Consider the following 27,712-nt stretch of genomic DNA (forward strand, 5'->3'; position numbering starts at 1 on the left):
GCCATTCATAAATTTAGTAAGTTTATCACAGGCATATCATTTTATTACATACAACAGGTCATCAACCCACATCGACAACGAGGATACATTATAAATACTAAAGTTTTCACCACACAACAAATAACAAGCAATGAAATGAACTTCAACTCAACCATTCCTCGGCGTTGGAAACGCTTGCTTTGAACCACAAGTGATTCTCTGGGACGGGCCATCCATTGTCGATCTGGAGACCAACGCAGGACTGATCATCCAGGCTGAAGCGGCCTACTATATCAGTACCAGGGTAGGGAACCACCCAAATGTCCGAGGTATAGACACAGTTGCTTCTCATAAATGGTAGTAACGTTGTGTCAACAGCAGTTGGATCGCCTTTCACCATCATTGGATAGTTTTGTCCAAGGAAGAGCGAGTTTTCTCCAAGACTATCAATTCTGTACCAGGGAGAAGGAGTTGGCGCTAGCACACTAGTATCCATCCCGAATACCATGCAACGGGTGTTGGAATAGGTCCGGAGAGTGCGACCATGGGAGACTACACCTGCTTCCTTAGCAGTAACATCATCAGTGGGCTGTATACACACAAGAAGAGGTGATCCATCGGAATTAGTTGCCAGGCGCCACAAAGTATATGGGCGCTGCTCGTCCTCATGCTCGTGATCATCACCATCGTCATCTCCCCCTTGGTTATAAAATTTTCAAGTATGGGTGGTGGAATGTTCACAGGACCTTGGAAACACAAGAAGAAGGTTAATTAGTAAAGGGAAACTTGCTAACCCGCATGCATGTGGATGAAACAATTATAATTACGGTGGAAGACAAACGTACCGAAAGCATAAGGATTCCATGCAAAAACAGTGCCACGAGTGGTGGCAGCAAACACAAGGCCCTCGTATTGAATTGCATCACAGTACTCATCCGTGTACAGAAACTGATTTTTGAGCAATATCCATCGAGTCAAACCACCAAGGACGGCAACAAGCTTGTCGAAGATAGCAACAACTTCATAGTTGTTGTAATTCCAAGAGCGGTTGGGAACTCGACAAATTGCTATCTTCCGTAGAAGACAGTCACCATGATCGTATTTGAACGTGCGTACAATACCGGTGTGCTCAACCTCTGGGCAGTCTGCTGAGATTTTTGGAAGTGGAACCCGGTCACGAGTGTACACATTCACAAGTTCCCACTCGCAGTTGGACCCAATGTAAACAACCCAATCTCCATTTGCGCCTGCCCAAGCCTTGCCCTCAAGCGATGGCATCTTAACATCATACGTATCATTATCAAGCGGCATCAACTTGCACAGGGCGAGGCCTCCGTCGTGCCGGCGCCAGTCATCAGGGTCACGGCGAAGAAGATAGGGGAGATCAAACCGCTCCTTGACTCTTGGGTTCCTTGTAATGATGTTATTAGTTGAGTCGAGAATGGGCTTGAACGAACCTGCCATGCTAGCCGAGGTGATGACGTCGCACCGATCAATGAGTTCCTCCACCACGTCATCTTTCAGATCGGAGCAAGAATAACGGGGTCGTTTCCGGCCTGTTCCCTCCATGGAGAAGACGATCGAACAATGGCAGAAGAAAGGGTGAAGGGCTAAAGGAAAATGGAGGAGGGAGAGGAAGAGCGTGCGACAACAGTTCCAAATCGAGAGGGAAAGGCAAAGAGTCGGTGGACGGTTGCCAGTTTGCCACGGTTCACGAAGAGGCGCCCCGGCCTACACGTCCGTTCGGAAATACTCCTACTACTTGCCGTCGTCTCACTGATATGTTGGAATGGGACCACATGTCAACGAAACATGGTGTGTAATTTCTCGTGCAAAATGCGATCTGGCCGCGTTGGCCCGAGGTGCCGCATTAGTTATCGACCTTTATTTTTTAATGGCATGCCATTCAGTTTTGAAGCACGACTAACTGGTACTATACGTAGAGAAAATATAAACTACTCTACCACTACTCCACCTCCAGTACTAGTAGTATAAAAAAGATATATAGGCTGGAGCTTCAGCACTTTCTTGCCAAGGGCTACCCACTTGCTTCTCACACTACCACCCTCTCTCCAGATCTAAAAAAGACGGCCCCTGTCTCCCTCCTCACCGGTGGTCACAGATCCACCGGGGAAGAAAAGGACATGCAGTGTTAACGCACTCGTCGTCGGCGAGCGAGGTCACGCACTGACGTCAAGGCCGTCCTCTCAGACCTAGCGCCCGCACGGGATGGCCTCCGTCCCCAAGCTCGCCGCCGTAGTGTGTGCGGAGGACGACGACCACGAGCAAAGCCACTTCCCGCCGACCCTCAGGTATGCTACCTCTTTTCGAACCATACCCTTGTTCTATTGCCCCATCTGCCACGTCGTTGCATGTGGATATTTTTCCACTCCACCATCTTCCCAATTTGCTATCCTCTGCTCTGCTGGCCACACAGACGAAAACCATAATTTGCACTATTAAAGGAAACCCTACTTCATGCAAACTAATCCATGTCTAGGTTGAATAAGGAAAGGAAGGGAGATTGTACTGTCCAAGAGAGTAGGCTTCGAACCCGCATCTAGGTTGAAAAGGGGAAAATCAGTAGCTAAGGAACGAGTCTCGTGTCTCTTGGTTGAAGAAGGGTAGAAAGGCATGACAACACAATAGAGAATGACCAGGTCGATCGGTTTGTTGTCCTCACATAGGAAAAAGGTGGCTAAAGAGAACAAAAATGGGACGTAATCCACATATGCTTCCTGGATATTTGTTGCTCTGGGAAACCATACCTCCCTCACCACTCTGCGTCCATGGAGGTACATCATACTGGTGCGCCCACTGTCCGAATGGGCCTCCCATGCTCTTATTGCCACTTTTTTTGCTGTTAGGCCCTCCGCTATGTAGGCCAAAAGCGGTGCCAAATCCACTTTTGGTTTATTTAGCACCGATGCCCTCCATTGCCCAGCCGGTGCCATAAAAAATTTCAGGGAACCGGAGCAAGTAGCTGCTCCGATGCCCAGCCGGTGCCAAATGTAGAAAGCAATAAACAATTGGCTCATGGCCCACTTCAAAGAGCTAACCAGGCTAAGGAAACTCATGTGAATAGAGCATCTGGGTCCCATTTTTTGTCACGCTACGAATGCAACATTGTGAGACCGGTGCCAAGTAAAATCTTCAGGGCATCTCTGCCTAGCCGGTAGTATTTTAATGCATTGGGCATCGACTACATAGTGGAAGGCCTTAGTATAGCGCCAGCAGTCAAGTCAAGCAATGCTACTGCTAAAGTGATGCCACATTTAACTAATGCCGCTCCCAGTCTAATGCCACCGATAAATTTAAGCAATGGCATTTAATGTCACTGGATTATTTCAGGGTTAGCTGTTGATTGTGGATGTATTAAAGATTTTTCAGCTAAGGCATTCTAATGCTGTTACACAACCAGTATACCAATGATGAAACTTGTTACTACCTTCAGATTTTTGCACTGTTAATGCTTATAGATTACATACATCACTTTCATGAGATAAGTTAATTTTTTGTACAGTGTCACCAAAATGCCAAGGCGCTGATGTCATTTTATTTTGGTTAAACCGCACAAACAATTATGAAGACAAGAGGAAAGGTCAAGAGTGGGCACTTCCTCCTCCGACAATTCTCTTGATTCGTTCGATCAAGTTTTTATGTTTGATCGATTATCAAGATTGGGATAGCAATTTTTAAGGCCCCCCTGAGTTCGAAATGATATTTACCTTGGAGGTACATGGTTTGCAACTTTTTTATACTGTCATTAGTTAATAATGCTAGTTACCTTTAGACTTTTGTATTCGGTTTAATGCTCATGCACAACTAGTATACCGATGCTGAAACTTGTTACCTTTACATTTTGTATTGTTAATTCTTATAGAAACCTTCTAGTGCTAGAGTTTATTGAAATCTGTTCAGTAAAACCATTATACTGTTCCCTGTAATAAACTAACTACTCTACTGGCACACTAGCCACTGGATTAGTGTATATTTGTAGTATTCTAATGGTGTTGCATTAGCGTATGGACATAAATAAAGTGTGGCAAGCTTTCCCAGATATGTGCTCAAGAAAACTACTACCTGTTTTTCTAAATACTAGACGTTTGGGTACTTTAAATTGAACCGCGAAAACGTCTTATCTTAAGGAACAGAGGATGTAGAGTTCACTCAAATTGTCCCGGTAAAGCTAGTCACACCTTTGTTAAAATTAATGTTCATTATGTTATCGGAGGAGGTCTGTATGTTTGTCTCTAATGCCTGTCGACTACATACCTGACATCATGATGTAATGTTAAGTAATTTCCTTTTGTATAGTGTCACTGAATTGTTAAGGCGGTGATGGCGTTTTATTTTAGTAGAACTGCACAAAATTTGCTTAAAAGAAGAGGAAAGGTCAGGAATGGCTCACTTTTTCAGAAAAAAATTATGTATGCCTTCCTGACATCAGCCATTGTTGCTTTATTTATTCCTTCAAACAGGTGGTTAGAAACAGTCTTGCTACCTTTTCCCATTAAGAAATTGGAATGCTTATATTTGTGAGTCTATGCCTCAACTAGTGCCACTTTTATAGTAATCACACTTTCAATATCTATGCAAACAGGGATGCTCGATTTTAGTGGAACTGCACAAAAAGTCCAACTGGTTCAACATTAGGAGCATGTTTTTTTCCAAACTATTATATCCAATTGGTGGCACTATGAGCTGTTCATTACGAAGGTACATGGTTTGCTACTATCTTGCTACTCTTTTTGTACTGTCATTAGATAGTAATACTAGTGGTTTGCATGTGAATTTATTGGCAGGGTGGACCTACATTGGAGGTGCAGGACACGATTCAATGATTGGATGCTCAATTTTGGTTGTATCTATTTCACCTCTTCCATCACTGCGAACATGGATATCCTTGGTCTGATGAAGAATAGGCGCTATATTTCTGCTCTGAACCAGCAAATCAATTCAGTATGAAATTGTCCATGGCAAAACATAACTGTATCAGATTGTCCAGTGGAGAACATGACAGATGGTAAGCGGAAGAGACATGTTTAAACTGAAAATACTTGGTGTGGTATACGTTTACTAGCTGCTTGATATTTGTGCAGACAGAGATGTCTGCCCGTTGCTATTTGGCAAACAAACAAAGTGTCCTCAATTTTGGTTGAACTGCACAAGAGAATAGTATAGTCACTTCATGCAATGCCATTTGAAAATAGACACAAAGATTGGATAGTCACTTCATGGACTGCTGAAAGTGCAACTATCCCTAGGTGGTTTTGGTAATTCATAACAACATATAGCTCATTGAGCTAATGCTATTCCAAGACAAATATTGCAGGAAAGCTCAATGAATGGCATGGCATGGATGATGAAAGTGGATCCCTCAAAATATCAAGGACAAAGGATTGGCTCAAGCTCAAAAGCTCAAGACTCTTCATTTTACATTTTAGTGATCCAAGATCACATTGAGTCTATAGGAAAAGCCAATACTATCAAGGAGGGCTGAGGTGTTGCTTGATGAGCCTCTTGCTTCAAGTGCTTAGTGATATTCTCCAAATACCCTCAACTACTTTCTCACATCCTCATATGACCTAAACCCAAATTCAAAATCGGTCACACCGATTCTTTCTATCCGGCGCCACCGAGTTCAAATGTCATAGCCACTGCCACAAACCCTAGGCAAATCGGTCTCACCGATAGGGATCACGGTCTCACCGAGATGGGATTGTAATCTCTCTGTTTCCCTTCGTAACGTTTCTATCTAACCGAAGTGAGCGATCGGTCCCACCGAGATTGCAATGTAAACTCTCTGTTTCCCTTTCGTAACTTTTCGGCCTCACCAAAAGAGCGAATCGGTCCCACCGAGTTTACATGACCAACTCTCTGGTTAGATAATTACCATATTCGGTCTCACCGAGTTTGTGTAATCGGTCTCACCGAGATTACCTATGCCCTAACCCTAATCATATCGGTCCTACCGAGTTGCATGTCAGTCCCACTGAAAACCCTAACGGTCACTAGGTTTACTAAATCGGTCCGACCGAGTTTGATGATTTGGTCCCACCGAGTTTGGTAAATTGTGTGTAACGGTTAGATTTTGTGTGGAGGCTATATATACCCCTCCACCTCCTCTTCATTCATGGAGAGAGCCATCAGAACGAACCTACACTTCCAACTTACTATTTTCTGAGAGAGAACTACCTACTCATGTGTTGAGGCCAAGATATTCCATTCCTACCATATGAATCTTGATCTCTAGCCTTCCCCATGTTGCTTTCCACTCAAATCTTCTTTCCACCAGATCCAAATCCTATGAGAGAGAGTTGAGTGTTGGGGAGACTATCATTTGAAGCACAAGAGCAAGGAGTTCATCATCAACGCACCATTTGTTACTTCTTGGAGAGTGGTGTCTCCTAGATTGGCTAGGTGTCACTTGGGAGCCTCCGACAAGATTGTGGAGTTGAACCAAGGAGTTTGTAAGTGCAAGGAGATCGCCTACTTCATGAAGATCTACCGCTAGTGAGGCAAGTCCTTCATGGGAGACAACCATGGTGGGATAGACAAGGTTGCTTCTTCATGGACCCTTCGTGGGTGGAGCCCTCCGTGGACTCGCGCAACCGTTACCCTTCATGGGTTGAAGTCTCCATCAACGTGGATGTACGATAGCACCACCTATCGGAACCACGACAAAAACATCCGTGTCTCCAATTGCGTTTGAATTCTCCAAACCCTTCCCTTTACATTCTTGCAAGTTGCATGCTTTATTTTCCGCTGCCTATATACTCTTTGCATGCCTTCTTGAATAGCGTGAAGATTGCTTGCCTTGTTCAAAGATAGCTAAAATTTGCCAAAGCCTAAAGTTGGGAAAAGGTTAAGTTTTTAATTGGTCAAGTAGTCTAATCACCCCCCTCTATACATACTTCAAGGTCCTACAAGTGGTATCAGAGCCTTGGTCTCCATTTGCTTCGATTTCCATAGCTTTTGGTGGTCATAGCCTTGGTTTCACAACCTAGGAGAGTATGGCGTCTAGCGAGGGAAATTATCACCGTGGAGGTCCTTACTTTGATGGTACTAATTTTTCTAGTTGGAAGCATAAGATGAAAATGCATATTCTCGGACATAACCCCGCCGTTTGGGCTATTGTTTGGATTGGCTTGCAAGGTGAATTCTTTGATGGGAGAGAACCAAACCGTGAAGCTAGTGCGGATGAATTGAAGATGCTGCAATACAATGCTCAAGCTTGTGATATCCTCTTCAACGGTTTATGCCCTGAAGAATTCAACAAAATCAGCCGTCTTGAGAATGCAAAGGAAATTTGGGATACTTTGATTGACATGCATGAAGGTACTGACTCCGTCAAGGAATCCAAGCTGGATGTGCTCCAAAGTCAGCTTGACAAGTTCAAAATGAAGGATGGTGAAGGTGTCGCTGAAATGTACTCTAGGCTTGCTCTTATCACAAATGAGATTGCCGGCTTAGGGAGTGAAGAGATGACCAACAGATTCATCATCAAGAAGATCCTAAGAGAATTGGATGGAAAGTATGATACCGTGTGCACATTGATCCAAATGATGCCAAACTACAAAGATCTCAAGCCAACGGAAGTCATTGGAAGAATTGTTGCTCATGAGATGTCACTCAAGGATAAAGAGGAACTTCACAACAAGTCAAGTGGTGCTTACAAAGCCTCATGTGAAGCCCCCACGTCATCAAGTGAGAAACAAACGTTCAATGAAGAATTGAGCTTAATGGTGAAGAACTTCAACAAATTCTACAAGAGTAGAAGCAAAGAAAGACGCACTAAGTCAAGGTCCTACAATGACAAAAGATCTTCCAGTCGAGCGAAATTGCTACAATTGTGGGAGACCCGGACACTATTCCAATGAGTGTACGGCACCCTACAAAAGAAGAGAAGATTCTCCTAAGAGAAGAAGTAGAAGAGAAGAATCACCACCAAGAGAGAGAAGGAGTAGAGATGATCGTTATGAACGAAGAACATCTCGGAGAAGCAAGGATTCGGAAAGGAAGGACAAGTCATCAAAGAGCTACACAAAACAAAGACATCAAGCTCATGTTGGTGAATGGGTATCCGGTTCCGACTCTGAACATCACTACGAGAGAAGCTATCACCCCGACTCCGAATATACTCAAGATGAAGGTGTTGCCGGTCTAGCACTTGTGTCAACCAACTCCTACGACATATTTAACGCACCAAATGAAGGAATTGGAAGATGCTTCATGGCCAAAGGTCCTAAGGTAACTCATCCCGAGTATGTTGATTTCAATAGTGATGAGGATGACTTGTTAGGTGATGATGATTTACTTATTGACAACTCTAGTGATGAAATACAATGATGAAACGTCAATTAATCATGCTAATCAAGATGAAACAAATGACAATGATAAGGAGAAGATTGAGCATCTAACTAAAGAACTAAACACTCTTAAGTTAGCTCATGAAACTATCTTCGAAAATCATCGAGAACTTTTAAAGGCTCATGATAAGTTACACTTTGAAAAGCTCAATCTTGAGCAAGAGCATGAGTTCCTAAAAGCAATAAATGATGATCTCCGTAAGAAAAGTTCTTCTTATATTGCCAAGCGTTTACTCTTATCAACTTACACGCCTTAAGTCAAGTCTAGTAACAAGAACAAGAAAGATTCTTCCTCTAGTAGTAACAATAATAATGCTAAATCCTATATTGTTGCTTCTAGTAGTTCTCTTGATTCCACTAATGATTCTCTTAGCCAAGTTACACTTGAGCAAGAAAACAGCTTATTGAAGGGAATTATAGAGAAAGGTGTATACAAGAGCCTTGCCGGGAGTAAGCAATTTGAGGAAATTGTACGCAAGCAAGGAAGGCACCGGAAGAATCAAGGTGTTGGTTTTGAACAAAAGTTCAATGCCAATGGAGTTGAGTGGGAAGAAGATCAATACCCCAAGACGAAGTTTTTTCCTCAACAAGTGAAGTATGATCCTACTTACTTCAAGGGAACACAAGCACAAGATGATCTTCCACCACAAGACCACAAGAACAAAGGCAAGGACAATCTTCAAGAGGAGATTGATGCATTTGAAGAATCACCTAAGGCCTTGGTCAAGTGGGTTCCCAAGACTACATCAAGTTCTGCTTCATCAAGCACAACTACTACACCAAGGATTCCCATCAAGATGATGTGGATCCCGAAGAAGAAGAACTAGAGAGTTCTTGAGGGTGACTCCGCCAACATTCTTCACTCATATCATTATGGCAAGGACAAGTGCAATCAACTTCCACATCTTGCACTAGTTCAAGGAGTCACAAACCCTCATGTTGGTCAGGCAAGGGACAAGGTAACCTAATGATTTCATGGACATCATCCTGTGTGTGCATCACTCTTTGTCTATGGATATTCTTGTTTGTTCCTTGTGGGACTAACCCATGTAGGTATGTTGAAAGTGCAACTCACTCCAAAGGATTTCTCCAAATGATCTACATCAACATTGAGCATCCACATCTTCAACACCTACATGAAGTCATCATCGACAAAACCCAAGGTTAGTTTATCCCTCTAAGGGGGGATCTCACATCTAGGGGGAGCTTAACTCTAAGAATTGAGTCAAAGCAACTCTAATGGTGTGAACACATCAATGCTTTATGTAAAAGTGGTAACCCCACTTGAGCTTAAACGATGAGTATGACCTATAATCAAATGTTCTCATTTGACTCCTATGTCAATATACTCATATATAGATGACCTAGTCATCGCCAATTGTTTGATAGATGCTAGAATTGGTTGTGCATGCTTTGCCACATATTTCATTTGCCATTCTATTGTGTGAGCATGTTTGTTGCATATTTTACTGATTCGAGGACATCCACTTGTTGCTTTGATTGTTTGGGTTCTTTTTCTTTTTGCCAAGTGGATGGACAAGAATGCCTAAGAACCTTCTCTAGCTATCTATGCTTTTCTTGTCTCAAACTCTATTCATGCTACATCACAAATTTGATCAAGTCAGATTCGAACCACTCTGTGTGAGGTGCACTCGGAGTCCCCGATTCATCATAGACTTAAACTTCCAAAACTTCTTTGTGATTCTCGGTCTGACCGATTCCTCCATTTCGGTCCTACCGAGATCACTAAGTCGATCTAGGTTTTCAATCTCGGTGCAACCGATTTGAACTTTTCGGTCACACCGAGTTGCTGTAACTGTATACAGTTAAATATCTCGGTGCCACCGAGTTGTTCCACTCGGTCACACCGACAGTGTCGGGCTATATATTCACATGGGAAAATTTTGGAAAACTTTCTCCGAAACTCCTTGCCCGCGCATAGCTCGCTCTGCCTACTAGGTCTACAGATCATCGACCTCGTCGCCAGCCACGACAAAAACATCCGTGTATCCAATTGCGTTTGAAATCTCCAAACCCTTCCCTTTACATTCTTGCAAGTTGCATGCTTTATTTTCCGCTGCCTATATACTCTTTGCATGCTTGCTTGAATAGCGTGTAGATTGCTTGACTTGTTCAAAGATAGCTAAAATGTGCCAAAGCCTAAAATTGGGAAAAGGTTAAGTTTTTAATTGGTCAAATAGTCTAATCACCCCCCTCTAGACATACCTCAAGGTCCTACAACTGCAGAAAAGTAGTACTATACTATTTACTGGCCAACACTAGGTGCTTCATTGCTTTGGTCGGATTATACAATGGGCATCATTTTGCCTAAGTTAAAGTTTGTATTCCGAAAATAGTCTCGCGGTGTGATCGAGAGAAGACCAAATCATATTGCAGTGCATGTTCCTCCATCATATGTGGTTCATTCTCATGGTTCCAGCTGTTGGTGAAACCACTTACGTTTGCAAGAGGAATTGTAGACTTCACAAACAAATTTGTCTTTCAGTCTGTACTAAATGTTGGCCAAGAGAAGCATCCATGTTAGTTGGAAGAACAAATGTTTTTTCTAGATCTTTGCTTTTGGAGCTACATATTTGTATATGATCTGTGAATCATTGAGATGCATTAACATGTTGATCTTATCTATGGGAATCGTACTAGTTAGTTTTAGTTGCGATGCAAGATCCGAAGTGGCTGATCTTTGCTTTTGGAGCTACATATTTGTATATGATATGTGAATCATTGAGATGCATTAACAATTACTTATTTCTGTTCGCTCAGTGTTTAAAAGTTACTGATCGATCACTAGCTAGCCTACAAATGCGCTCCTGTCAGTTTTATTTGCAATGCAAGATGCGAAGTGGCAGTTTTTTGAATAAAAATGCCTACCTCTGAAGAAACTGACAAGCTACACTATCGATCCTGCACGGATAAAAATGCCTACCTCTGAAGAAACTGACAAGCTACACTATCGATCCTACACGGATAAATAGCGGATCACGCACGTACTACCTCCTTTTCGGTTTGCAGGGCTCAATTCAAGAAACGACCTACTTAATCCTACACGAATAAATAGCGGATCACGCACGTACTAGTACCTCCTTTCCGGTTTGCAGGGCTTAATTCAAACCTCTCACCAACCAAGGTACTCCCTCCGTCCGGGTTTATTAGTCCCGTGAGCAAAGCAACAAGACCAAGGCATGTCAATAATTAACGGCATGCAAAAGTTTAAGCCTAATTAATTCCAGCAATTTAAGTGGCTGCATGCGTGCCCTCGGCTGCGACTCGTTGCATGCTGCTTCGCGTACTGCCTGCGAGCAATTCTGAGTGCCTGCATGCAGCCGACCGTAATTAAGGAAGCTAACTGATGCGAAAAAAGATACGCTTTAATTGTTGCGGGCTTTTTAAATCCGTGGAATCATTATTGACAAGGAGGGAGATGATTCGAGTGCACTCGTTTGACCGCCATGCGGGCGTGTGACCCAGACGGGACGGCACGGCACAATCATAATTTCAGTTTCTCTAGTTTTCCATGGCAAGCTGGCGCGCTATGCCATTATGCATTGAATTCTGATGACCGTCACACTACCTTCTCCCTATAAGTACTGTTTCCCGGCCTTCTCCGATTCCACCGTGACCCAACTCGCCATATTGTCATAAGCCCCCACCGGCCCGACGTCGCTCGCCACGTCCGCCATGCCCCCGCCCGTCCTCGGTAGGCGACGCCGGAGGCGGTCACCGCTGGAACTAGTGTTCGGTTTTTCACCAGAAGGCAGACGGAGGGAGGAGGCATTCTATCTGTCTTTAGATGGAAATGCGGAGACGGAGGAGTTGTTGGAGCGCGACCGCATGGCGGAGGAGCACGAGTTGTTGGAGTGCGACCGCCTGGCGGAGGAGCAGCGTATCACCGATTTGCGCCACCAGCGGGACATGGAGCAGCAGCGCACCGACGCTCTTAGTCGCGAGCAGAGCACCCGCAACTGGGCCGACTACGTGGAGGGCGGCGCCCGGCAAATAGCCCTGGAGGCTGTCGGGCACGCACGTGTTCACGATGCCGATTTTTACTACCAGCTCGTCAAGTGGGTTTCCCGCTTGGAAGCTGAAGCTTTGGTGGACCACGCCGGCATGGAAAGGGCCAACGCGCGCGAGCAACGTTCCCTATCGCACCTCTTACAGGTCCGAGGCGAGGCACAAGACGCCGGTGCCGGCGTTTAGCGTGTACCACAGATGGCGGTCGGCATCGTCTAGTTAGCTAAGAGTAAGTTAGTACTTGTACGCTACTAGAGTATTAGTGGGAGTAGATAGTTAACTTGGCTATGATGGTTGTCAACATGGAAGTTCATTACTCTATATGTGGATCATACCTGTTACTTTGCTCTGAATGTTGAACTTTCCGTTTGAACATATGGAATGTACTGTTATTTTTTTAAATGGATTGTATTTGTCCTCCATGGGTTTAGAGGATGACTTGTGGGCTTTGCAAGTTGACGCGTACACAATCAGGAGATGATTGTACGTGGAGAGGATGACAACAAGGACCCACCAAGGTCATGGCAGTACGCAAGCAAGTGCCTCCTTATTTCAAGCCAATAAAAAATGGCTCCTCCTAGTGGATTTCTGACATCTGGGTCCCATGCCATTGTCAACGTAGTCAATAAACGAGAGAATTGCACAACGAGCGGCTGACACCAGGGACCCAGCAGCTCGCCCAGTTATTTTTGTTTTGGGTTAATTTGATAAATGCCACTCCAAATCTGGTGTATCCGAGAAATGCGACCGCGATTTCCAAACTTTGAAAAATGCCATTTCATGCCATTTCTAGTGGCATTTTTTGAAGTCTAGAGTGGCATTTTTCAAAGTTTGCAAACTGCAGTGGCATTTTTCAAAGTTTGCAAAAATTGCAGTGGCATTTTTCAAAGTTTGGAAATTGCAGTGGCATTTTTATGAATCGCCATAATTGGAGTGGCATTTATCTAATTTGTTTTTGAGACGAAAGCAGGGTGTCAACTGGGCTGTGCGGGACACTCTGGCCTGTCTAGACAACTTTTTTTTAATGTTTACCACAGACCAACCCTGTAGTTTTTTTTCTTTCTGAAAATGGCTAGCGAGTTTTTTTGTGATTTGTCAAGTAAGTCGCTTTATTAGGCCTGTTGGGCTGCAAATCTTTCAAGACGAGGAGAGCTTCATTCGGCTGGCCAAGAAAATGGCCTATCAGTAATGAGGAATGTGTTGTACATTTTTAAAACACATCAAACCGGCAATTAGTTTCAAATATCTTTTTTTCATTTCGAGATTTTAAATTGCATTGATTTTTATGCGTGGACAATTTATTAGATATTATATTGATATACATTTATTTTTAAAACCAGTCTGAGTGTGACTCGAAATTTCGGGATTAAAAACAGTTCAGACAGCACCAACATATGCAAAATTTCGTATAATTTTTTAACCGTGGCCACAATATGGGCTGTAATGCTAACAAAAAGAATACGGGCTCCAAAAAAATCCATAAGAATTAGCAAATGGGCTGTAAATTATTTGAAATAATGGCAGATGGGTTGTATGCTGTTTTCCACAGATTTGAGGCTGTCCACAGATGGCCTGTATACTGTTGGATGTCCATCCAATGGCTGTCCTGCTTCTTCAATCTCTGCTCTTCCTGCTCCAGCCGCTCAAACAAGCGCCGGCGGGACTGCCTGCTCCCTCCTCCCCGCGGCCGGCTATGCTGCCGCGTAGGCCTCACCGCCCCATCGTACTCCCATCGCTGGCTAGCCATCCCTCTACTCACCCATAGTCCCACACCTGCTGTTATTCTCTGGCGACGGCAGATGAACCAGTAAACCCTCATACAGTCGTACTCCCCTCTGTGTGGGAAACAACTGCCGAGTCTTCCCTGCCTCCATGTCGTTCACTTCCCAGGCCTCGCCATCGTCCACCGCCCTGGTGCTCTCGGCGTGGCGTCGTTAACGTGGTCAACGACCGACATGCATCTGAAGTGGACTGTACGTGGAGAGGCTGACAGCTGGGTCCACGGCCGCACGCAAGGAAATGCCTCCTTATTACATGCAAAATAATGATTCCTCCACCTAACATCTGGGACCCATCGAAAGGGCCTCTGTATTTCGTGAAAAAACGTTACCGCCGCTGACAGCTCGGACCCACCAGCTATATCTTCACACGCAAGGATGTGCCTCCTTATTACGCACAAAAAAAAGAATACTCCCCCTGCTAGCTGGGACCCAGTATAGTGGGCCTTCTAAGTTGACAGGGACGAAGGGCTTTGTCAACTTAGTCAATATGCACGATTCTAGCTCGACTGATCGTACGATGTCCATCCAACGGCCATAGTGCTACTTCAACCTCTGGTCTTCTTGCTCCAGCCGCCCAAAGCAGCACCGGTCGTGCCGCCTGCTCCTGCCTCCCGTGGCCGGCTGTGCTGCCGCGGAGGCCTCACCGCCCCCATACTACTCCCACCGCTGGCCAGGTCATCCCTCCACTCCACTCACCCACACCCCCTATTATTCTGCGCCGACGGCAGCGCAGCCGAACCAGTGAACCCTCATACTCCTCTCTGCGTGGGCATCCACTGCCGCATCTTCCTCGGCTCCGTGTCGTCCCCTTCCTAGGCCTCACCATCGTCCACCGCTATGGTGCTCTCGGCGGGGCGTGGTCAATGTGGTTAACGACCGAATTCCATCGGAAGAATAATGTACGTGGAGAGGCTGACAGCTGGGTCCATGGCAGTCGCAAGGAAGTGCCTCCTTATTATGCGGAAAATAATTATTCCTCCACCTGACAGCAGGGATCCACCGGACGGGCCACCAGTATTTCGCGAAAAAAACGTTTGCCCCTGACTGCTGGGACCCACCCGACGGGCCACCGTATTTCGTGAAAAAACATTCTCCCTGCTGTCAGCTCGGACCCACCGGAAGTGCCTCCTTATTACGCACAAAAAAATGAATACCCCTACTAGCTGGGACCCACCTTGGTGGGAGGCTAACTTGTGGGCCTACTAAGTTGACAGGGACGGAGGGCTTTGTCAACTTAGTCAATATAAACGATTCTAGCTCCAGTGACCCTACAATGTCCATCCAACGGCCGTAGTGCTTCTTCAACCTCTGGTCTTCTTGCTCCAGCCGCCCAAAGCAGCGCCGGTCGTGCCGCCTGCTCCTGCCTCCCGTGGCCGGCTGTGCTGCCGCGGAGGCCTCACCGCCCCCTACTATTCCCACCACTGGCCAGGCCCTGCAGCGACGGAAGCCTCACACCGCAGCCGAACCAGTGAACCCTCGTATTCCTGTCGGCGCGGGCTTCCACTGCCGCGTCTTCCCCGGCTCCCTGTCGTCCCCTTCCTACGCCTCGCCGTCGTCCACCGCCCTTGTGCTCTCGGCGCTGCATGGTCAGCGTGGTCAAGGAACAACTTCCACCGGACATGGACTGTACGTGGAGAGGCTGACAGATGGGTCCACGGCCGCAGCAAGGAAGTGCCTCCTTATTACGTGGAAAATAATTATTCCTCCCCTGACAGCAGGAACCCACCGGACGGGCCATCGCATTTCACGAAAAAAACGTTTCCCCCTGACTGCTAGGACCCACCAGCTACATCTTCGCACGCAAGGAAGTGCATCCGGGCAAAAAAAAAACAATTCGCCCCCTGACTGCTGGGACCCACCAGCTACATCTTTGCATGCAAGGAAGTGCCTGACAGTCGGGACCCACCTGGTCGAAGCATATGTAGCGTTGTCATTCTGGTCGCGAATGTGTACGTACATATATACTGGTCGATGTAGAGGCACGCACGTGTCGTAAGTAGAGGCGCGCACGTAGCATGTACACGTACGTACATCGGCCAGGGTGAAAGAAAGAAAATACGGCCACATACGTACATACGGGCAGGGTCTCGAACGCCTACTCGCGCATACGTACATGGTTGGGTCAGAACGGAGAAACATCGTCATCTTCGTGTTCATGGGGAGCCAACCGGCTGGGTCGGAACGGAATGCGTCGTCGTGTTCATCGGGAGGGCTTGGATGGAACAGGCGATGGAAACGAGGCCTGGCGTACCGCAGAACGGAGGAAACGAACGTCCTACGTTTGGAATGGGGTCCTGTTGATCGGGAGGGGTGTGGCGTACCGCAAAACGGAGGAAACGGACCTCCTACGGTCGAAACAGGGGTCCTGTTGATCGGGAGGGGTGTGGCGTACCGCAAAACGGACAAAACGGACCTCCTAAGGTCGAAACGGGGGTCCTGTTGATTGGGAGGGGTGTGGCGTACCGCAAAATGGACGAAACGGACTTGTGTTGGACCTTCTACGGTTAAAACGGGGGTCCTGTTGATCGGGAGGGGTGTGGCGTACCGCAAAACGGGACTCCACGAGATACTGTTCATCTCCACCGTCGACCTCCTCCAGCTTCCACGGGCTACCGTCGACCTCCTCCAGCCTCCACGGGGTCCTGTTCATCCAACCTCCACCGCGCGCTACTCCATCGGCTACTGTTCAACCACCCCTCCACGGGCACCCCTCCACCGTCTACTGTTCATCCAGCCCTCCACCACACCACAGGGTCCTGTTCAACCATCCTCCACGGGCACCCCTCCACCGTCTACTGTTCATCTAGCCCTCCACACCACGAGGTCCTGTTCATACAGAGGCAACGCCACCGCTCACTATTCATCCACCCCCCCCCCGCAACGCTCACTGTTCATCCAATCGACCGGCTTCAGTTAGCAGTAGTAGCGAAGGAATCGCTCGATCGGGTTCAGTTAACAGCCAGCCATCGATCGCTCGGGTTCAGTAACGCGTAGCCTGCAGTGCAATCGCGCAGGTTTAGTTAGAGCCCAACGCTTCACTCGGGTTCAGTCAGAGCCAACGCCTCGCACACACGCGCGTACGTGTACGAGAGAAACGCGCATCGCTCGGCCCCCGACCACCCACCGTAACCGGGAACACCCCAAAATTTTCCTCACCCTCGCTTCTACCATGGTTTTTTCCGTCATAGAAGGTCCAAAGAATATCATGCAGCTGCGTCTCTGGCCCGCCCAGAACGAAAATCCCATTTTCTGTCATGATTTTTTGTCAATAAGTAGGAGCCCACCACATCTATGATGATACCGGGTTTTGTCACAATTATCGTCATAGAAGTGTCATATGTATGCCAGGAAAAAAGTTCGTTCGGCCCAAAATGTCACGGATGTGTCTTTTTTTTGTAGTGTATGTCCACATGTTTAGATATAGAAGTGTCAATAAATAAATACATCCATGAGGGCATCATGATCATCTTTAGAACAACAACATATATTGTCATATGATTTCTTATGTTAAAGTAATAATCTATTCACAATGTAAGGTATGAATCGGAAACTTCATTGAAAACTAACAAACTATGATCTTGGTCATTGAAGCAATTGCAATTTATCATAACATCGAAAAGAGTCAATATAAGAACTTTTTAGCAAGTCCACATACTCAACTATCATTTAGTCTTTCACAATTGCAAACACTCACGCGATACTTATGGGTATGAAGTTTCAATCGGACACAGAGAAAGTTAGGGGCTTATAGTTTCGCCTCCCAACCTTTTACCTCAAGGGTAATGTCAATAATAATACTTTATGCGAACCTACATCCGAGTGGATATATATATATCAGGATCTTTCCAACACATAGTGCTTGCCAAAGGATAAAGTGTAAAAAGGGAAAGGTGAAGATCACCATGACTCTTGTATGAAGGTAGAAGGTAAAAATAAAAGATAGGCCCTTCGTAGAGGAAGTAGAGGTTGTCATGCGCTTTTATGGTTGGATGCACAAAATCTTAATTCAAAAGAATGTCAATTTATATTGCCACTTGTGGTAGGACCTTTATTATGCAGTCCATTGCTTTTATTTCTTCCATATCACAAGCTCGTATAAAGCTTATTTTCTTCACACTAATAGATCATACATATTTAGAGAGCAATTTTTATTACTTGCACCTATGACAACTTACTTGAAGGATCTTACTCAATCCATGGGTAGGTATGGTGGACTCTCATGGCAAAACTGGGTTTAGGGATGTTTGGAAGCACAAGTAGTATCTCTACTTGGTGCAAAGAATTTGGCTAGCATGAGGGGGAAAGCCAAGCTCAACATGTTGGATGATCCATGACAATATAGCTTATCGGATATAAGAAAACATAACTCATTACATTGTCTTCCTTGTCCAACATCAACTTTTTAGCATGTCATATTTTAATGAGTTCTCACAATTATAAAAGATGTCCAAGATAGTATATTTATATGTGAAAACCTCTCTTTCTTTATTACTTCATATTAATTGCAACGATGACCAAAACTATGTTTGTCAACTCTCAACAACTTTTATTCATCATACTCTTTATATGTGAAGTCATTACTCTCCATAAGATCAGTATGATCTTTTTATTTCTTTTTATTCTTTCTTTAATTCCCTCAAGATCATAGCCATATAGCAAAAGCCCTCAACTCAAAACTACTCTTTATTATATATAGCTCACGGACTCGATTACATAGATAGAGATCAAAACAAAACTCAAAGCTAAATCATACTAAAACTTTATTGTACTAGATCAAGATATGACTAAAAGGATCGAACTAAGAAAAAAGATAAAGATAGAAGTGTGATGGTGATATGATACCGGGGCACCTCCCCCAAGCTTGGCAGTTGCCAAGGGGAGTGCCCATACCCATGTATTTATGTCTCTTTCTTCGGAGGTGGTGATGTGATATTCTTGGCAAGGATGCCCCTCAGGATATGATTCTCGTTCTTGAGCTTATTAAATTGCTACTTAAGATCCATTATTTCCTTACGGAGTTTACTCGTGACGATTAAGGCTCCATTCACCCATGGATGTTTCATAGCTACGGGAGAAAAGGCAAAACTCTTTTTCATATCTTCATAAGAAAGAAATCTAGCATTGGGAGGGATGACCGAATTTGGAATTGCTGAGCTCTGAAGTTCCTCCATCATGAATCTGGCTTGGAGACGAGAGGTAACTTCTTGATCCTCCTCCATGTCATCTACCATTTCCAAGTAAGCCTCCATCTCTTCCTCCGTTGATGGCCCAAACTGATCAGCTCCGCTATTGGCTCTTGGCCCCGGTGTCAGATGAGATACCCGACTCTCCCCAACTAACTCTTGAGAGGACATCTTGCTCTAAATCTACGGCAGAAACAACTCAAAACAAAAATAGAGGGTTTCGGCGTGGTACAGTGGTCAAAACCTTTGGGGGATTATATAATGAATTTTTACCAACCAAAAGAAGTATCGTGCAATAAAACCGAGTCCGAAGGGCATATGAGGTGGCCACAAGGCAGGGGCGCGCCCAGGGGGTAGGGCGCGCCCTCCACCCTCGTGGACGCCTCGTGTCTCTTTTGGACTACTTTTAATTTTCCTAATTTTTTAAATATTCCAAAACGGAGAGAAATTGCTATTTGAACAGTTTTGGAGTCGGTTTACTTACCGTACCACATACCTATTCCTTTTCGGAGTCTGAAACATTCTGGAAAGTGTCCCTTATGTACTCCTCCAGGGTTACGGTGTCAATAACATTAGTTTCAACATTTATGGGGTTACCTGCGATATAATGTTTGATACTTTGACCATTTACCACCTTCGGGTTTGTGACTTCGACGTTGTTGATTTTGATGGCCCCAGAATGATAGACCTCCTCGATAATGTAAGGACCTTCCCATTTAGAGAGAATTTTTCCTGCAAAAAATCTTAAACGAGAGTTGTATAGCAAAACATAATCACCTACATTAAACTCACGCTTTTGTATCCTTTTGTCATGCCATCTTTTAACTTTTTCTTTAAACAACTTGGCATTCTCATAGGCCTGGGTTCTCCATTCATCGAGTGAGCTAATGTCAAATAACCTCTTCTCACCGGCAAGTTTGAAATCATAATTGAGCTCTTTAATGGCCCAATATGCCTTATGTTCTAGTTCGAGAGGTAAGTGACATGCTTTTCCATAAACTATTTTAGACGTAGACATACCCATAGGATTTTTATATGCAGTTCTATAAGCCCATAATGCATCATCAAGTTTCTTGGACCAATTCTTTCTAGATGTATTAACAGTCTTTTGCAAGATCAATTTAATCTCTCTATTACTCAATTCTACTTGACCGCTAGACTGAGGATGGTATGGAGATGCAATTTTATGATTAACATCATACTTAACAAGCATTTTACTAAAATCACCATGAATAAAATGTGAACCACCATCGGTCATTAAATATCTAGGGACTCCAAACCCCGGGAAAATAAATTCTTTAAGCATCTTAATAGAAGTGTTATCATCAACACTACTAGTTGGAATAGCTTCTACCCACTTAGTAACATAATCAACATCAACTAAAATATGTGTATATCCATTGGAGGAAGGAAAAGGTCCCATATAATCAAAGCCCCAAAAATCAAATGGTTCAATAACAAGTGAATAGTTCATACACATTTCTTGACGTCTACTAATATTACCAATTCTTTGACATTCATCGCAAGACAAGACAAACGTACATGCATCTTTGAAAAGAGTAGGCCAATAAAAACCAGATTGCAATACCTTATGTGCAGTTCTATCTCCGGTGTGGTGTCCTCCGTAGGCCTCGGACTGACACTTGCATAGGATATATTCCTGTTCATGCTCAGGTACACAAGGTCTAATAACACCATCTACTCCTTCTTTATAAAGGTGTGGGTCATCCCAAAAGTAATGTCTTAAATCATAGAAAAACTTTTTCTTTTGCCGGTATGTGAAACTAGGTGGTATAAATTTAGCAACAATGTAATTAGCATAATAAGCATACCACGGGGCATTATGAGAAGCATTTATGACAGCTAGTTGTTCATTAGGAAAGCTATCATCAATAGGCAGTGGGTCATCAAGAACATTTTCTAACCTAGACAAGTTGTCTCCAACGGGGTTCTCAGCTCCCTTTCTATCAATAATATGCAAATCAAATTCTTGTAGCAAGAGAACCCATCTAATAAGTCTAGGTTAGCATCTTTCTTTTCCATAAGATATTTAATAGCATCATGATTAGTGTGAACACTTACTTTCGAATCAACGATATATGGTCTGAACTTATCAAAAGCAAATACAACTGCTAAAAATTCTTTTTCAGTAGTAGCATAATTTCTCTGGGCACTGTCTAGAGTTTTACTAGCATATTGGATAACATTTAACTTCTTATCAACTCTTTGTCCTAGAACATCACCAACAGCAAATCACTAGCATCACACATAATTTCAAAGGCTAAATTCCAATCAGGTGGTTGAACAATAGGTGCAGAAATCAAGGCTTTCTTAAGTATTTCAAATGCTTCTACACAATCATCATCAAAAACAAAAGGAACATCTTTCTGCAAGAGATTAGTCAGAGGCCTAGAAATTCTAGAGAAGTCTTTAATAAACCTCCTATACAAGCCACCATGACCAAGGAAACTTCTTATACCTTTGATATCTTTAGGACACGACATCTTTTCAATAGCATCTACTTTAGCTTTATCAACTTCAATACCTCTTTGGGAGATCTTATGCCCCAAAACAATAACTTCTTTAAACATAAAGTGGCACTTCTCCCAATTCAAGACAAGATTAGTATCTTCACATCTTTGCAAAACTCGATCAAGGTTGCTTAAGCAATCATCAAAGGAAGTTCCGTAAATGGAGAAATCATCTATGAAAACCTCAACAATCTTTTCACAAAAGTCAGAGAATATAGCGGGCATACATCTTTGAAAGGTAGCAGGTGCATTGCATAAACCAAAAGGCATACATCTATAAGCAAAATTACCGAAAGCGCAAGTAAAATTAGTTTTTTCTTAGTCCTCTTTGGACACAGGTATTTGAGAGAAACCAGAGATAACCATCTAGAAAGCAAAAATGTGTATGTTTGGACAGTCTTTCTAGCATTTGATCAATAAAAGGTAGAGGGTAATGATCCTTTCTAGTAGCTTTATTTAATTTGCAGAAATCAATTACCATTCTATAACCGATAACAATTCTTTGTGGGATCAATTCATCCTTATCATTAGGAACAACAGTAATAACTCCCTTCTTAGGGACACAATGAACGGGACTTACCCACTGACTATCAGCGACAGGATAAATTATATCTAACTCCAGAAGCTTTAGTATTTCATTTCTTACCACTTCTTTCATCTTAGGATTTAACCGTCGTTGATGATCAACAACTGGTTTAGCATCAAGAGTATATCCAATAGAGTGGGACTAATGCCTTTAAGTTCATCAAGAGTATATCCAATAGCAGCATAGTGCTTGTTCAGAGTTTTCAATAATTTCTCTTCTTCCTACTCTGAAAGGTTAGCACTAATAATATTTAAGAGTATCAGGTAATTGTTTAAGCTCAAACACGGGATCACCCTTGGGTGGAGGAGGATCCCCAAGGGTTTCAATAGGCAAGTTGTGTTTCAAAATAGGTCCTTGCATAAAGAATACTTCATCCATTTCCCTTCTTTCATTCATAAACATATCATTTTCATGGTCGAGCAAATATTGTTCTAAAGGATCATTAGGAGGCACGACAATAGAAGCAAGACCAATAATGTCAGTTTACTAGGCAATTCTTTATCATGGGGTTGTCTATGAAATTTAGCAAAATTAAAAGCATGAGACATATCCCTTAAACCAATAGTAACAATATCCTTTTCCCAGTCTATCTTAGCATTAACAGTATTCAAGAAGGGTCTACCAAATATAATGGAACAGAAGTCATCTTGTGGGGAACCAAGACAAGAAAATCAGTAGGATATTTAATTTTCCCACACAAGACTTCAACATCTCTAACGATCCCAATTGGTGAAATAGTATCTCTATTGGCAAGCTTAATAGTAACATCAATATATTTGTGACACCCCAAAAAAAATTTGGCCTTGTTTTAATGAATTAATTTTTTTTCCAGGAATTAAAACTTTGGATATCTAGCTCCTTTTTGATTTTTTTTAAATCATTTCCTTCCCTGTGATGATGAGTTTTTCTCAAAGAGAATATTTTTTTCAAATATGTCATTGGACATATTTAATCTCTCAAGAGAAACTTTCCCTTATTTAATATAACTAATTAAATAATTAAGTTGCTTGATCTTTACTTTCTTGAAAATGGTTTTTCAAGGTTAAATGGCCATATTTGAACTACAACCATTTGATAGATTCACTTAAAATTCCCACAAAAATTTGGAGATGTCATGTGATGTTTTTAAATCACTTTTATGCAAAAATATATTTCATTCATGAAATATTTTGAGCCCTACACTCAATTTTTCTTCTCTGGTCCAGAGTGCATTTTGCACTACAACCCATTTAAATATTTCTTCCTGGCCTCCACCAAAATTATGGGATATTGTTAGTAGCATATGATTCAACTTTATGCAAAAACCTAGTGCTGTTCTTTGAAAATATTGAGTGAATCAACCTCTTTTTCATTCTGGTCCAGCCTTGTGATTTCTACTGCAACCCTATTTATTTTTGCTCCAATGATCTTGTGCTTTCTCCTACTTGTAGATAGCCCCACCAAACCCCTAAATCCAGGAGCATGCAACCTTTTGGATCATTTTTGGTTCATGAAATAATGCTATTTATTTCCTGACCAGAATTGAAGTTTTGTAAAACTTGCACTAACAAGTTGCTGCATTTGACCAACTAACCCCACCACCCTCTTGTGCATCTAAAGAGACTTCCATCTGGAGTTTTTGACCACTCCAAGACTTGCCTAAGTGCCCTTGGCATTTTGCCAAACACCTTATGGGCAGGATCTGTTTTGGCATGAATTTTTGGTTTGCACTGTGAACCTGATCCCCTGACCAAACCAGCTTGTCCACTGATCTCCTTGCAAGCCCAAACCTAGACCTGTTAACCCCCAGCCTCAACCGCGACCTCTAGCATGCTCTGGCATTTCGTCGAGCACACTCAGTGCGTGCACGGGACGCGCCCAGAGCGCGCGTATTGCACGACCCGTGCGCCGAGCCGACACGCTGGCCCCACGGTTTTGGCTCGCTCCGCGGCATCACGCCACGCGCTCCCCTTCTCACAGCTACGCGCCAAGCCGCCCCTCGCCGCGCCCGGCAGGCCAAGCGCTAGCCGCCGCCGCCGCCCGACAGCCTCTGCCCATGTCGGCGCCGCCGAACCTTCCTCCGCTCGCCACCTGGCCCCTGGAACAGCGCGTGCTCATCCGCGAGTGTGTCCACTAGCGCTCGTCGCCGCCACGTCGCCCTGGCTACAGAGAGGCGGTTCGCCGGAGGGCTTATCCACGGCCGCCGCGGAACCGACCTCGACGAGCTATAAAAAGGAGGCCCCCGAGTTTCCCCGGGCACACAGGCAACCTTAGAATGCTCCCCTAGTTCTCCTATGGCAGCCAATCGAACCGGGGAGGTCTTCTTCCCCACCTCCGGCAACTGCGGCCGCCACCACTGCCCGGGCCAATTCGGCACCACCAGGGCCTCCCCCTCTCCGTTCTCTCCACCAAGAGCTTCCTCATCCTTCCGTGAACCTTTCCCTCTACTCGATTTCGATCGGGGCTCACTGCGGGAGAATTTTCACTCCGCCACCGAAGCTTCCCTCCGCCACGGAGCTCGCCGCCGGCGATTTCCTCCACCCTCGACGACCCTACGACTACCGGAGTGACCACCTCGGCCCCCTGAATCCACTGGTGGCCTCAACTTGCCGAACGGAGCCACCGTTCGCCGGCGATGATCACCGGAGCCCCGCTCCACTCGGGCAGAGGAGGGAGACGACGCGGGCGACTGGTCAAACCTGACCAGTGGGCCAGGCGGGCCCACCGTCAGAGACCCAGTGCCGGTCCACGTGGTTAAGTGGAGGCGTAAAGCCTCAAGTACGCCTCCTCTGCACCGAAAGCGTAATCTCGTTTGAAACGTTTTCTTTTCTGTTTTATTTTAAAAACAGATTTGACCAAATCTTTGACTGGCTATAACTTTTTAAATATAAGTCCAAATGAAATGATTCTTTTTCCTACCTCTCTCAAATTTCACCTAGTCTATTTTAAGATTTATTTGAAAAAATTTCAGAACAACTTTTGGTGCTGTTTTTATTTTTTGTGTTAATTCTTTTATATTGCTAAAATAGGATTTTTGAAGAGAGGAGAAATGTTTCAAGTTTTGGAGTGCACCCTGCCTTTCCACACATTGAAGGCAAGCATTCTGAACCCCGGCATAATATTTTTTTGTGTGTTCGATGACACGTTCATAACATCACCTCACTTTGGAGAAACTTGTTATTTCATGTGATATGATCATATGCATGGGTGCATGTTATTGATTTCCATGCTGTTGGAAATGGACACACTTGTGATGATAATCACCCTCATGTGCCTTGCATGCATACCGGCAGGAACCCGGGAAAACCTCTGCCTTGGGTAGGCATGAGTTTGTCGCCGGTCTCCGTCGGGACGGTTATGTCTGGTATGGCATGGCAAGGTGATATGAGCGGTGACTCTGTTGGTTGAAATATATTCGTTATACTAATCATGCAGGGAATACTTAAACCTCCTGAGTCGACCGTAGATCGAGTCTTGTGCCAGTAACCCCCATACTTGTTTCGTACTACCACTCGTCTCTACAGCAAGTAGAGTACGGTTCAGTAAGTTGTCAACCTCTTTCTAGCACACACCGTACAGAGAGGCCATGGTGGAAGATACCGGTTGTAGCTGGTAGGCAGGCCACCTGGTCCGGGGGCATGGGTGTTTCCGGTTGGGACCGAGAGGGGAGGCCACCCCTTAGAGCGCGCGATATAAATTTGATCCCATGCTACGCGAGGTTGTAGCCTCCCCACTTAGAGTTTGCTTAACAGGTGTCGTGGGTGATTCCAGACACGTGTGAGATAAGCTGGTGTGTGCAAGTTAGGTGTGTTTTCAACAAAAAGACCGTAGACGGAATTAGTCCCGATGGACTAAAGAAATCCGTTACTCGTGGGTAAAGAGTACACCCTCTGCAGAGATTAAACCTATTCGAATAGCCGTGTCCATGGTTAAGGATTACAGTCTGGGATGGGTCAGGTGTCGGTCTTAGTGTCGGTCTTCGGAGGTGAAACTGTTAACCAGAAATGGAATTACTACTGTGACTTGTGATAACTATGATTATTATTATTGTTGACTAACCCGTGATATTATTGTTATTATCGAGTATCTCTGGGATGGTTCTACCTCCGGGATATTCACTATGATTGTTTATTTTAAAGCCCTTTATGTGGTGTCGCTCAGACGCCCGACTGTGGCATTTCTTTTAAAGCCCTTTATGTGGTGTCGCTCAGACGCCCGACTGTGGCATTTCTTTTAAAGCCCTTTATGTGGTGTCGCTCAGACGCCCGACTGTGGCATTTCTTTTAAAGCCCTTTATGTGGTGTCGCTCAGACGCCCGACTGTGGCATTTCTTTTAAAGCCCTTTATGTGGTGTCGCTCAGACGCCCGACTGTGGCATTTTCTTTTTAAAGCCCTTTATGTGGTGTCGCTCAGACGCCCGACTGTGGCATTTCTTTTAAAGCCCTTTATGTGGTGTCGCTCAGACGCCCGACTGTGGCATTTCTTTTAAAGCCCTTTATGTGGTGTCGCTCAGACGCCCGACTGTGGCATTTCTTTTAAAGCCCTTTATGTGGTGTCGCTCAGACGCCCGACTGTGGCATTTCTTTTAAAGCCCTTTATGTGGTGTCGCTAAGACGCCCGACTGTGGCATTGCTTGTTATTTGTTTCATAAATTTTAATACTACCATGTTATTGCATTTTTATAAATAACTTGCTTGCACGCATCAGAGTTTCATTTATCTTTTGTGACTGACGTCATGAGCATAAAATATTTTTAGCACATCATTGTTATATTATACCTGTGTTCATAATGTTTGCGAGTACATTCAAAGTACTCACTGGCTTGTCCCTGGCTATTGTCTTGGCCAGATTTTCTTGCACGGAGAGGAGCGACGCGATGCCAGCCCCGGAACCCACACAATGGAGATAGCAGCCTCGCGAAGATAGGAGTTAACCTGGTCAGCTGTTCCCGTGGGAAATGGAGTCCCATAGACACTGATGTTTCACAAACCGCTTCCGCCATCAACCACTAGAAACCATTTGTTGTACTCACAGGCCAGAATGGTCTTGTACTACATATGTTGTATTCTGCTTGGAATTTCTGTATCAAGTTGGAGCCTCATCAGCTAACAGTAATCCTGGGGCTGATGAGCACGACGGTCTTTTCTGGAAATTTATTACCCGGAAAACCGGTCGTGACAGACTTGGTATCAGAGCCAGGCTGACCATTGGCTAATCCTATCTTAGCCAGGTCAATAAACTTAGGCAAACCAACCCACTAGACCTTAACCAA

This window comes from Triticum aestivum, chromosome 3B (assembly GCF_018294505.1).
Source record: "Triticum aestivum cultivar Chinese Spring chromosome 3B, IWGSC CS RefSeq v2.1, whole genome shotgun sequence".
Classification (NCBI taxonomy): Eukaryota; Viridiplantae; Streptophyta; class Magnoliopsida; order Poales; family Poaceae; genus Triticum; species Triticum aestivum.